A 14,740-nucleotide genomic window follows, 5' to 3' on the forward strand; every position below is an offset into this window, starting at 1 on the left:
GCCCCCTGCTCTTTGCAGCAAGCTGGTATTTCTCAAGCATGTTTAAATGATAGGGATGAGTCTAGAGAGGTTTGCAGTATCACCTATTGTGATAGCTCAGCTGAGCCAATGCAGTCTGCTGAAAGAGGGCGAGACAAATTTCATTGGTCAGTATAGGAATGTACCTACTGCGTATGGCTTTTGGATTTACCCCTGGAGATTTTATTCCCTATTTTATTACATTGTTGTTGAGTCCACAGCTACGAATACTCATCTGCTGGCAGACCTGACTTAACAGATCTGTTCTGGCTTGAACATGCCACCAAAGTAGGTCTGGTTGTAGGTACAAAGACCTTATCCCTATGCTATGCTGATAAAGAAGAAAGCATTTTTGGGGTTTGGTTTTTTTTTTTTGGTGTTTTTAATAAAATGAGTGACTAATATAAAACCCACCCTCTAAGGCCAGAAGACCTCAAACCATTTACTAAACCAAAATCTATATTGGCAGTGGGTAAGTTAGCACAGCAGCCAGGGAACTCCAATAGCGATTTTTTGGTGGTTGTTTTAGAAGTTCTTAACAAACATTTCTAAACCAGACAAAGGATTATGCTAATGACCCTGCTGAGTTGTCACTGCTTTCCCACAGCAGAAGCTTTGGCGACAGTGGCCACATTTTCTTCTAAAAACAGCTCCTTCATTAAAATAAAGGCTTCCAGAACACACCGATTCTCACAGAGAAACAATTCGTCTAATTATGTTTTCTATTCTACTTAAAAGAGTATTTGGATAACACTGTCATTCCACAATATTATGCCATTGTTTCATATTCTTTCTTTTCACATCCTTTTCTACCCTTATAACGTATGAAACCTCTACTTACTATTGCACAGAACTGTTGGTTTGGGGTTTTTTTATGCACCCCTCATAACAGTGCTGATTGCCCAGGTTAGGTTACAGGATCTCTTAGGAGGTGAAATGGTCTTAGTAATGCTTTTGACTTTCATTACTCAGCCAGATTGTGGAGTCTATCAATTACACCTACATTGACAAGCTGGTGAATTAATTGGTGTGTTTGACAAGGACAGCTATTACCCCATGTTGTTCTGACAGCTGGGTTTGATATCAGAAATTTGTCAACTTTCCCCTTCATGTGAGCTGCTGGAGGAACAGTTCAGTAGATTACGTGAGGGCATTGGAAAGGGTTTTTTTCCATGTATAATCTCAACATCTGGCGTTAACCTAGCTAAACTCCAAATAAAATCACGGACATTCATAACATCAATAAGCAAAGAGCATGCCAGACCTTCACTATAAAACAATCTTCTGTTTGGGCTGACAAAGCAGTCAAAGAGCCAGAAAACTAATATGTTATCAGAAAAGTTAGCACCTTTCAGTGGTGACTTTCTATGTGTCCTTCAAGTGCCAGTTGTACTTATTGGGTGGAAGTATTTGAAGTTTATCTGAGTTTGGGGACTGGCAGTTACAAGACAGCTGATAACTTCACCTCGCCTAAGATGGGGGACAAGATGAGTTAAAGCTGATGTAAATGGTTCTGGCCACAGAGCACCTTGCGGGGGAGCCCTGCTGCTCATTAGCTACTGCTGCCTCACTCTGAGGCAGTTTCTGATAGTTTCTCATTTTCTTTCTTTTCTGTGGCTGCTCATGAGAGCTGTTTAAGACCAGAGTAGAGAATTGCCTAGTATTTTAACAAAGAAAACAACATGGGGGCATATTTTGCCCTGGAGCTGTCAGATACTCGCTGGTGTCACGGCCTTAGTCTTAGTGCTCCCTCCTCCAGAGGGAAAAGCCAAAGCAAAAAGCCAGATCTTGGCTTTATCCCCTCCACACCCCACTGACGGGCTTTGAAAGGGGCTAAATACATGGGGAGACTGGTCTTTCTAGTTGGTAGCACCTTGAAAGTAGAGTCCAAGCCTGAGAGCTGGCCTCTCCAGACTTCACTGATCCCATGTTTTGGAAGACAGCACACTCAATGGAGAGCTGCTTGGAGCTGCCTGAGCTCCTGAACTGGCCAGCAAAGGATGGCTGAGGCCCCACCTCCACACTTCCTTCCAAAGCAAGCCAAGTGTTTGTCTCCATGAATGATCCCTCTAAATCCTTTCTCCTACAACTGTGGTTCCCTTCCTTGAGAAAACACAGCGAAGAGGAGCTGCTCCCATCCCCCCATTAGCCAGTAATCCCTGGGTTAACTGTGGGCCTTGGTAGGGTTTCAACACAAGCTACTAGGTACTGAAGCGCACAGCACTCGGAAGATTTCAACAAACTCTGTCTATGCTAAGAGCATTTAGAAAGATTTATTGGGAGGCACTTAAACACCTAAGGAACTAAAGCACAGTGGCTGGGTGGCAACCGAGCAGGAGGATGGAGGTCTTGTTACTTGCTAAGCAGTTAAATGGTTAGGTAGGTGTTGCACTTTCTCACCCTCCCCACACTAACAGGCCTTTAAATCTCTGTTTCTTGATATGACACTTGCTGCTCAGAGGACCAAAAAGGATGTGATTTTTAAATATTGTCAACACTATTGCGTGGTGAAGCATTCCCATCTTGGATAGTGTTTGGCTAAAAGATTCAAAATGTTGAATGACCGTATTACCCTCAGATCTGGAAATAACCGGTCTTTTAAAAAGATGATAATGCAGCCAGGTTTTTATTTATACCTTACTAGTTTTGATAGTAAGTGGTATACAGTAAAGATTCAGTCATCCAAAGCTTGGTGAAAGATGCATAGGAATTGTTGTTATGGTGTTTATGACTCTGTTGAGGGGAAATAGTTGTAACCAGCTCATTTATTTTCCTTGATCAGGTCACATGTTGGTGGATGGCAAATTCATTCCATCTGATGCACAGACACGTGGTTAACACCAAACTTCTTCAGGAGCTGGTCCAAGAAAAGTAAAGTTTAATAAGTAAAGGTCTCATTGTAACACATTTGGAAACCCAGCAGAAGGCGATCTGGCAGGCTCAGTCCCACAGATTCTAGTAGGAAAAACTTGGCTCATGAAGGCCAGTTGTTCCACTTACCCGTGCAACGGTTTCCAAAGATCAACCGCAGGGCTGGTTGCTTTGCACTGCAATAAGCACTGTGATACCTGACTGCCTTGGCCTCATGCTGTAACAAATGGACTCCTGGGCTCTTGTCCTGCATTTCATCCCAGAAAAACTTGAGATGGGGGAAGAATGTAAGGGAAGCAGCTTGCTTATTCCTTATACATCTGGCTGCAAAGCTGGTAAGTGGTAAATTGTTTGCAAAGGGCTGGAAATGTGCAACGGCCAAAACCTGTTGCAATCTCTGCGAGTGTGGAGAAGCCATCTCTGAATTAAATCTGAAATAAAATTAAAATTCAATTTTTAAAGATGATTCAATCAGTGAGCAAAGTTGCAAAAATTAAATTCAGTTTAGTGGTGAAACATTTCCCTTTTTGAGGCACTATGTTAAATTATGCAGATGTACGTCAAACTAACTTTCAGAAAAGTCAAAGTGACCTTTGGTTAGGGTATATTGAAATAATCTTATTTTGTGAAATATTTGTTAGGGGAAAAAGGAACAACACATGACATACATAGATTTTGCCATTTCAGATACTTGTCTTACTAAATTAAAAGATACAGCCTTGTAAATGTTCATTAGCAGCAAAAGAAGCACAGTTACTGTGATCACACTGAGAGTTAAATTACCTGAGACAGAACTGCAGCAGTAGATTTCTTTTAGAAAAAGGATAGTCAAGTAGACATAGGCAGTAAGATTACCTTTAAAATGTTTTACTGTAGATCTAAAATAGCTACCCAGCTTTAAAAAAAAAGGGAGAGAAGGGAGGGGGGAAGAGAGAGAACATAATTTCCAAACCCTTAGCTTATTTTTAATTTATAGTCCTTGGAAAAAAAATAAGTGGATAGCCCAATCATTTATATGCCTGGGCAAAAGCAATACATCTATATAAAAGTACAGTGATATATTTCTGTTGCTAGTTTAATGTGCTGCTCTGTGCCCTGCGTGTTCTGATTCATTGGAGAGCAGCAATCATGTCGACAGGAGCTGTTCTTCAGTTCCCATCAGCGACAACTAAAGGCCAATTCAAGGTTGTGGCGGGGTCATGAATCTAACATAGTCACTGATAGAACAATTTCCCTTCTGCGTGACACCGTCGGTGGAACACAGAGGGAATATACTGCAAAGGCTGCTGCAGGTATGTCTTGTTATTCTCTTCTTTCTTCTCCTCCCCCCAGTCCTTTCTTATTTTTAATTTTTGGTGATGATCTGTGCTGTTAAAAAGGAGCCTCTGGGGAATAGAGAGTCAGTCAGTGGAAAATAAGGAGAGGGGAAACTTCTAAGCCTTTAAGAAACCAGCATACTCCTGGCCTCTGTGCAGGGCAACTCAGCAACATCAGCTCAGTTTGAAAGCTGGATCCACTCCAAGACAATACAAGCTGTACATCCCTGCCAGGCTTGTAAAAGAGAAAGGTGCTGGACCAGACTCCACGGTGATTTCATCTCCAGTCCAGCACCCTTTGAATTCAATAAAGAGGCATTTTTATCTGGATGTAACCCCACTAGAGTTGCTCTCTTTCTGTGGTATGAAAATCAGACCTGGGTTTTCCCTGACACAGCTGTTATTTTTGCACATTGAAGCACATAGATGATCCTTCCAGGGGACTTTGCACAAGCTTTGAACAAGTCACCAAAAAAAGAGCCAAGTCCCGCTCTTGTTTCTGCCATACATGTCCCAGAGAGACCATATTTTGGACTAGATAACTACTCGTTCATTCTCATGCCGCTATTAGTCATCATGAGACTGTACCAGTGTGGCTTAGCCCTGCAAACTCTCACCATCATCAGGCACGGGGCTTATGCTGAGGAGCAAATGCATTGCAGCTGATGGAAATGCTTAACACAGTAAGCTTTGCACTTTGAAAAATGACCTCGGGTACCTCAAGCCTGCAGACTGTACTGTTTTATGCCTTCCCTGTTAGTAGCAGCAGACCTGTCAAGTGTGGATTTTCAGATTTTGTTAGAAAGAGACCACATTGCAATTAATGTTTAAATAATGCTAGAAGGAGCTGCAGACCACCAGTTCGAAATAAAAACCAATCAGCTACAGCAAGGTGCGTGGTTTAAAATAAGGGGGTTTTCTCCTTGTTTTACACAGCTTCAAAGCTAGATGAGCCAGTCTGCCATTTCCATTCGATCCCCAAGATGATTTCAATGATTACATGGAAATGCCAACAAAATGCCAATGATTCTTCAACAACACATAAAGCAGTTTTTCCTTTGCCTGGATTAGGATGGGTCTGTGAAGTTCTGGACAACCTTCTTAGACCAAGATGGTCCTTCTCAGGCTGAGGCACATGGGCAAAGCAAGCCTGAAAAGCAATAGTGGGTCTGTGTGTATGCTGGGGTATAAACCTGAGGCTTCAGAGCTCAGAGCTATCTCACAGTTACCAGCCGCAAATACTAAAATCACAGTGTTTCTGGGAAACACTCAAACCAAATTCACAAAAAGTTCAAATCTAAAACTACAGCTGTAACTTACAATTCCCTTTCATACGATTTTATTCCTGCACTTTTTGTAATTGAAGTTATTTATAGATAGTGTAAAAAAGGGGACTGGAAATTTGTATTTATGAATAACAAGGAAGAACTGTAAATGGAAAGAAGAGAGGTTGTGCAACATCCCTGCCGAAATGCAGGCTTCCCCAACAACGCTCCATCACGGATGTTAACTCTTACCCACTAACTCTTGACTCTGGCTCAGCTGTATGCAGCTGTGTCTAAGTATGTGATTTATTTTATTACTCTTGTTTATGCTGTTGTAGTTACTCCTAATGAAACTTGCTGCAGATAAGATCTCAGCATGCATTCGAACTCCAAGGTGAAAGCACGCGCCTTTATCCTCTTGCTGAGCAACTTCCATGTATGCATGTGTCTGTCACACCACAGGTGAAGAAAATGGAGAGCACAGAATCTTTTGCCATTTTGATTTCACTTGCATAACAAATTCTTCTCTGGCAATGAAAGACTTGGATCTATCTCATTATTTTAGATCAGGCAACCGAGTTAATATTAAAATGCCATACACACGCAAATCACATTTCCTTCATTACAAATAAGTGGAGCAAAGCGAATATACCAGCATTAATAATTTACCTTATGAGCTTAGCTCCTTTTTCTGGAACTTCCACAAGCAGGTTGCAATTTCTTCCAATTTATTCATGATTCAAATTCAGTCAACAATTTAAAAGAAAATGTTTACCTACCAGATAGCTTGCATTTTGCTTCCATTTCCACTACTCGTATTTGTAACAAAGTGTTAGTCACAAACGTGTAATTAAATCACATCATATAATTTCTTTTCCTCAGCTAAATCAAAATGTACTACTTCTGGGGAAAAGTATTGTCTTTTATATGTGTCTATAAAAATCAAATTTCTGCAAATAGCCTTGGCTGTGTCTGAATTTCATCTACATTCATTCTGACTAACAATTCAACAGCTCAGATGTTTAGCAAGTGATCATTAAAAGAGGCAAAGAAGCTTTATTTCCTTGCTGCTCTGTAAAGAAAGAAAATGCATTTTCTTTCCTTTAGCAGTCTTTAACTTCTTCCGCTACCCAGTTCTTCCCCTTTTCTCTTGTTCTGCAGGTGCCATTAATAAAAGGCTATTTAGAGCAGATCTCTTTTCTCCAGCTTTTATTCGCTTCTTAGAAGCAGCCTTTGGGTTTCTGCAGATCCATGGGTCACAAGTGAAAACCAATACTAAATCAAACCTCAAGTATCGGGAGCAGAACAGTGAATCTTCTTTCACTCTTCCTCCAATTCTTGTTCTGTTTCTTACCCAGGACAATTTTTTTCATCACTTTGTAGTTATATTTATTGTTAATTTCTAACCATATTCCTTATTTATGGGGGGGATTAACAAGACATGAAACCTGCACATAGAAGCTTACAAAGCACCAAACAGACTTTTGCCACTTCTCTCCCGATTTTCAGCTAAGCATTCACGTGCTCCTTGCACTCAGGAATCTCTGCCATGGCAGTAGGATGCGATTTCTTTCTGTTACCCCTGGAAAGACAGTGGCCCACCAGCCGCAAGTCCTTACCACATACTGCAAATCCAAGCAGAAGACCAAATTTGATCAGACATAATCCACTTGTATGAACAGTGTTATTTCGTCAAGCTGTGTGGTTTCTGTGAGGTGAGCTGCCCTCACAGTAGGTAGCTGTGAGGTACCTGCCCAGGTAGCTCTTCGTTACTGGCCTGAATATATGTACCTTCAAATGAGAATAAATATAAATACATGAAGATGACAAAAATCTGTCCTAGGAGACAGCATTGCTAAAGCACACTTAGGAAAGGTTTCTCTCTGCTGGTCCTCTATAATGATAAATTTCAGCTGCCTGCCACAGCAATCACTGAACATGATCAAATTGTGCGTGAAACCTGCAGACTGCTCTGCTAGACAGCATGAGGATGAAACACGCATGCCACATGGGCAGCATTTCCAGCACCAGCACTGCACAGCCTACAATGGGAGATGGAGTTCTACCAAAAAGTAATTATTATCTATGGAATTAACACAGTGACTGTGCAATACCAGGTGCTCTATGTGAACTGCAGCTCTTCCATTGCTAAAGCATAAATGGTTGCTTTTCATTATAAGAGTTCTACCCTGCTCTGGTGAGACCCCCCTGCAGTCCTGCATCCAGCTCTGAGGCTCACAACACACAGGGAAATGGAGCTCTCGGAGCGAGGCCAGAGGAGGCCATGAAGATGCTCCAAGGGCTAGAGCAGCTCTGCCGTGAAGACAGGCTGAGAGCTGGGTTTGTTCAGGCTGGAGAAGAGAGGTCTCCAGGGAGACCTTAGAGCAGCTCCAGTGCCTAAAGGGGCTACGAGAAACCTGGAGAGAGGCTTTGGACAAGGACTTGTAGTGACAGGACAAGGGGGAATGGCTTTAAATTGGCAGAGGGGAGATTGAGATGAGACATTAGGAAGAAGTTCTTCCCTGTGAGGGAGGTGAGGTACTGGCACTGGTTGCCCAGAGAAGCTGAGGCTGTCCCATCCCTGGCAGTGTACAATAGGGTTTGTCCAGAGCAGACACCAGCTACCAGATTTGGCTGTTAGATACCTCCAGGGTCTGTCCCAAGTTTGGCTGGGCACTTAGAGCAGCTGCTAGATCAGCACCCATATATGTGACTCAGACATGCAAGATGACTTCATTCCATGGAGGATTTCTGCCAACCCAGAAACCGTTTTCCAATAACTGTTAGAAATGAGCAGAGGCTTTTCCAAAGAGAAGCTAAGTGGCAGCAGGAGCCGCGCTGCTGTTGGGAGGGCTGTGCAAAGGCAGGGGTGGCAGCAAGCAGGTCAGCTCTTGGAGGGCAAGGATCTCGTCATCTAAACCCATTCTGCCTTCCACATCGCAGTGCTCTTTCTGCATTTTCGGAGGAGACAGAATGGATTTAGAAAGTGGCTGCTTATTGATTTATAGTCTTTATGCTGGACATGGCTTTTTATTAAAGAAAGCAGATACTCAATACTGTTAACTAGTAATGGGAATTGACTTTTCACTAATTGCACAGAACCTGGCGTTAATACACTTTAATAGAAAATAGGCCTGTGCACTCTGGATCAATCCAAAACTTTTTCCTGACTATGCTACAGACAAAGGACTCCACCACCGCCACCACAGCTAAATAAGACATTTTATTTATTTATTTACTATTCCTCCAATTATCAAGATAAGGATATATCTCAAGGGAACGAGGGCAACACTTTAACTCAGCCACTCTTACGCTGTTTGTTCCATAGGGATCATTATTTCCTGGTCTGCTATTCTGCCCCATTCACCTGGTTTGTACACAGAGGAGCATCTTTGTCTGCCTCAGATACAGTGGGATGCAGGCATGATAAATGTCCTGGAAGCAAGGTTGACATTAGAAGTAAGCTGATTTATTATTTAATAAATATTAACAAATATTTATAAATGTTATTTTTATTTATGCTTATAGGCTTGTTTTAAATATTAATGTTGTGAAACAAATTCTCTGTGTGTTCAGCTTCATCTCCTGGTTTCTCATTAGAGGAACACAAGGGGATTCACAGCTGTGCCTTGCTGAGTACCATCTCTCTTGCCAGCCCTTCACCTCCAGCCAGCCCTCTCTTGAACTGCTCCTTCACTTGACCAGCTCCAGCTTCCACAAGAGCAGTCCCTGCCTGGCCATCTTACTGAGTTTCTCTTTTTGTCCAGAGAACATGCAGCCACTGATTTAATTCTCTGTGACAGAAGGTTGGCAGCAGTCAAAACCCTGCAGGGTTCTCTCAGGTGGGTGGCTGGCCAGGGCTCAGCAGCGGGTTGCTGAGAAGCCTTGAGTGTGTGGGGTCCAGCAGTAACTGAGCTGACATGCTCAGTTACAAACTCGTCATTTTTCATCCAAGTGGTGTCACTGATTTTGGACGTTTACTAAAAAAAGTCTTGCTCCCATTATGACTCAGTCACTGTGCCACTGGAACTCGTGGGAAAAATGAGAATATGTGCTCTCACAGCAAATAGGAGTTCCAAGTGGAGCAAATTGGAGTCCTGGCCCCTTTTAGGCTCTATTACCAGTCAAATAAAGCATCTAATAATAAAGGATTGCTGTTTTATTTCATACACTTAAATAAAACAGATTGGCAAAACCTTATTAATGGTTTGTGACACTCAAGCCTTATACCAGCCGGCTCCTGCAACAAGGCAGGTTTTCCCGCCAGATTCAGACTTTGAAAGGGTGGAAGACCATGACTATTTGAATAAAGTTTGAAGCACCCTCACCTTTATAACTAACCCTCCCACGGAGTTATCAGTTGCGTTTAGATTCCCCCTTTAGCATCCTTTGAGCCCAACTAGAATAAAAAGCCCCATTCCCCACGGCACCAGCAGCGACACAGGGGCTGACAAAGAGCAATGCTAATTAATGCTTCATGCTAGTTAGTGGTGTATGCTCGTGTCATGAGAAAATCATTTTAGCTCCCTGTAGTTCTCACAGCTTGACTTCTTCTGTTGCCAGCCTCCCATCGAATGGACCCTGCGATGAGCCGGGGTACAGCCACGCTGAATTTCTACCCATAGAGGCAAAAGCAGCTCTGAAAAAGGAATCCTAAACTTTTAACAACTTCTGGCTCACTGCAACACTCCGTGTATGACAGAGCAGAACTGTGGAGGGAAAATCCCCATGACTACTATGTAAAAGCATGTTATGATACTGCTTGTAAAACACTACTAATATATTGTTAATCAATATCCCATCCCGAAGTGAATTTATACCATCATTAATCAGTGATAAAGCCACCTATACTTGTCCCCTTTTCTAATACGGTAGTTTATACACAAAAAGCCACTTGTAGTGCCAGACATTCAGTTGCTTCTGGATACCTGCAGATATGCAGAAACTTGTCCCACAGGAATGTTTTATTTAGTAAGACAGCACATGGAAGTGAAAGGGTAACCATTTCTGATCATAACCTCGGCTTTGCACTTCTAGTAATTATCCTTTAATTGCATTACCCTATTTCAAATAAAGTTGTTACTGGAAAAAAAACCAACAATTTGATGTTCTCTAACGTGTATTCTGACATGCACTACTTGCTTTTTATTCAAATATAAATCTTCTCTAGAATACTATCAAAGAAAGGGGAAAACAAAAGCAAAACTGAAATGCCAGTAGCAATTTCTGACATTTCTGAGAAGCATCATCAGCTAGTGCTGGGTGGTAGGCAAGGGGTTTCAGCTCATTTTAGAAAGCATAAAGCTGTGAAATTGGCAGAGTCAGAGGAAGGGAGAGGTGTGAAGGGAGAAAGAGCTACAGGAGCTCTCTCTCTGTTGCATGTGGTAGTACCAAAATACAGCTACCAGCTGTAACTGAGTGATGAATGGGTCTTTCAGATTACATCGAAGCAGAAGATGCAGAAGGATAATTTCCAACCTTCCAGTTAACTACTGAATAATTGTTAGGACAAATAAAAGTCAATGAAAAGCAGGTCCCCTTTATTCATCATAGCCTTCAGGACAGAATGTGCACGTGAGCAGAAAAGTGGTTCCACATCTTCCTTCTCAGGCAGATTCAATCAAGATCAACTCTAATCAGTGGCAATTTATACCACGTCATTTGCACTTGTATTTCTGAGAGGTCAGCTCCAACTCATTTGCCTGACTCAACTGCTTGTACAGTACTGCAAGCACTTACACATACACGGAGCTTTACTGAGGTTTGGAAAAAGCAAAAACTACCCAACATGATTCAGGATCTGAACCAGCCTTAGACCATTTGGAGCACTATGTAGGTTAAAGTTAAATAAGTTACAGGTACAAAGATAGTGGGTTAGGTTCTGCCATCCTGGAGGAAAAATATTACTTAAAACTGAGGAATCAGTATGTGCTAAGGCAGTACACGAGGAAAACTGTGGTTCAGCTTGTTACCCCAGTTTGGGATGGGGATACCTGGTTGGGATGCTGTGCATGTAGAGCTGGATGCTACAGTTCATTCACACCAGAGGAGGAGAAACTGCAGACATCTTCTGCAGTGATTCCTATGATAGATGTCCTTTGTCAGTAGCCCTACATTCTCACTTGCACCAAACCTGATCTAGCCCAGTGTTTTACTTCAAAGACTCAGCAGTTCACAGACAAGAAATTAACACAGGGGACTCATAAAGTGGAGGTAGTTGGCACAGACTAGGCTGAATAAATTGTGCCTTTCTGGTTTTGGTTTTTTTTTTTTTTTTTTTGATAGAAGCAAAACCAAACCCACAACACAATAGGAAGATTACCTCCGCTTGAGAAGAATAAAACTCTGGGTTTGCTTAGCGATACAACCAATTCTCATTACTGTAAATTAATTACTCTGTGCTTTCTACCCAGCTAGGTTATTATGACCACATCCAACAGAAAGCATGTGAAAATCCTCTGTGTGTTTGCCTGCCTTGTCGCCATCTCCAAGCCTGAATCTGAACTCCAACAGGAAGCCCAAATATTTAAGATCAGATCCAGGCATTTGTCACCTAATATTTCATAGGAACTTTAGGCTTCTCAGGATCTGGTCTTTAGGGAACAGTCCTGTAAAGGTTACCCAAATATTGTATTTTGGGATCCCAACATCTGGGGTTCCCTCAGTGATGACAGAAGGAGCCTGTACAGCTTGGGGAGCCTGGCTGAAGCTTTAGGCATACTACACAAGTGCCTTTAACACAGTAATAACTGATCTTATTCTTTTCTTAGAGATTAAGCTGAAACTGCCAGGAAGCAGCACCAAGATAATAACTGACAACTAAGATGAAATATAATCACTCTAATTATGAAGAAAAACTGGTTATCAAGAGAAAGGTTTCAGGAACACTGAAGTCAGCTGGCAGGATCCAGCCCATCTGATTGGAAACTGTCAATGGAGCCACCTGTGAGAGCACTACCAGGTTATAAAACAGGAGGAAAGGAGCAGCTAGGGAGGTTGATTGTGGGGATTTATTTCTGGTTGTGGCTTTTTGTGCATCAAACTTGCAATAGAAAATGGATGAAGGGAGGCAAAACCTCATTCTCTTCAATAGATCCAGATTCTCCTGCACTCTTAGGAAGGATGATCTAGAACAAGAAATTTAGGAGACATTATGCTACTGAAAGTCTGTAAAATCTGATTTTCTACCTTTAAGCAAAGTAGTCGTGCTAATGGAATCCTTAGTTCCAGTTTCTTAAATGACTTATGAGGCCCTAAGAGCTGTGAATGGAGTAGGATCTTTGAATTCCCAGTGATTTATCTCTGAGAAGACCTTAAGTGCTGATGGCTCTGGTAAGCAGCTCACCTGGGATGGGTAGTTGGTTACTGCTGGTACTTTTTCCCTTTTTTTCAATATGAAAATCAATGTTGTTTACTTCACGGTAGTAATTCAGTGGCCAAAATGAATGCTTTAAAGTAGGTAGAGTTATCAGTTAAAATGCAAGAACAAAGGGATGACTAGTAAGGAGGAAATCAGATCACAGAATAGCTTTTAGTTTTAGGTGCAGTCTGGGGCTCTGTTTGGACATTAAATGACTGTTTACTCTCAGGAGTTATAGTAGACAGTGCTGTCCCCTGTGGGCGAGATGGAGAGCTGAGTTTATTGCACTCTAGTTGTTAATATTGCCCTAACTAGAGCCTAGAAGGGTAAGTAAGTCATTTAGTGTGCTCTAGAGATGCAATTTTCTGGTGAGTACATGTGCCAAAGGAAGCTGGGAGGAAAAGGGGAGAATTAGGGCGGCTTTTTCACCACTTAGTACTCTAAATAGTAGGAGATCCAGGGAACCTTTTCCCATCCCTGGCTGCCCCTCTTGTCCTTCCCCACTATAGCCTCCCACAGCTTATGTTAGGCTTCTCCTGGTTACTGCTGTAGCTAGTCAGGTAAAATAATGTCAGAGTATTTTACCTGATTGCCTGGGAAACAGGAGGTGGTTACTCAGCTGTAGCACCAGTGTGGATGTCAGAAAGTTTCCTGTTCTGCTAATGAGCGCAGGACCCTGCTGTGAGTGGGTTTCTTGGCTACCTGATACTGAATTTCTAAGGCAGCGTGCAGGCAGAAGCTCTAAACCAAAGTTTCATGGTAAACACTGTAAGCTGTGAATGTATCTATAAAAATAGTGTTGATATCTAATTAAAGAACTAACAATCAGCAAGGTTTTTGAGGGGCTGGGTGAGAAACAAATCTATTTCTCTCATTTTAAGTGTTAATCTTGTACCTGAGTTTGCTGTATTTCAACCTCACAGATGTGGGTGATGTCTCTCTTGTCCTGAACCTGCCGAATAATGAATCCCCCTCTGCCCAGACGGTGGGGATGCAGCAACTAAGAAGTGCACCAGAAGTTCATGGTCAGGTTTGCAGTAAGCTGATGCCCTCTGCTGGGTGTTAAAATGTAAAACTCCCACTTCAGAGCAGGTTAACGAGTGACTGGGCAGTTTAATTGCAACCATTCACACTTCCCTACGATATTTTTTAAAATGTGCTTGGAGGAGAGCTGTTAATTTGAAATCTAATTGTAGTGAATGAATATAATAGTTCTGGCTATGGCTTTCTCATTGGTAAATATTGGATGAAACTAAAGACCTTTTAATACAAATATAATCCTTCCAATAAGCTGGCCCTCTACTATTAGTAGGTTTTGAAAGCATGTTTAACTTAAAGTTGGAGAGAACTGTTTACCCTCTTTAAATAAAGTTGTCACTAGTATGATATTGACTGGTTCAAAGTCAGTATAAAGGCAAATAAAACTTGATAAGAATGTTTGCTAAAGAATTAGTGGGGAAAATTATCTGGATCGTAAGGGATAAGCTACAGCATGTCTGCACATCCCATTTTCCATTGAGACACAAATATGACCCAAAAAAAGTGACTCATTTTAGAGGAAAAAACCTGAAACTGGAAATGGTGTATTTATGCTTTTTCATGAGACTAGGAGAATTTGAAGGCTTTAATGCTCATTCAAGCAAGCTGTAGCTCTGTCACATAAGAAGTGACAGATGTCCACCTGAACGCTTACCCTCTGTGTAGCTATGTCACTATGGGATTTCAGTGTAAGCTCTTGTGCAGATGTCTGTTCATCCATTCTGGCTAACGTGTAACACCTATACAAAGAGGCTAAAAAGAACATTAAAACAGGTCTAAAATCAGGAAGAAAAAAAGGCACCTTATAGGCTTTAATTCTGATTTCTAGAATATAAAATCATGCCTTTTGTGTAGGTCTGTCCACTTCCTGC

The sequence above is a fragment of the Strigops habroptila genome, chromosome 4 (genome assembly GCF_004027225.2).
Source record: "Strigops habroptila isolate Jane chromosome 4, bStrHab1.2.pri, whole genome shotgun sequence".
NCBI classification, from domain to species: Eukaryota; Metazoa; Chordata; class Aves; order Psittaciformes; family Psittacidae; genus Strigops; species Strigops habroptila.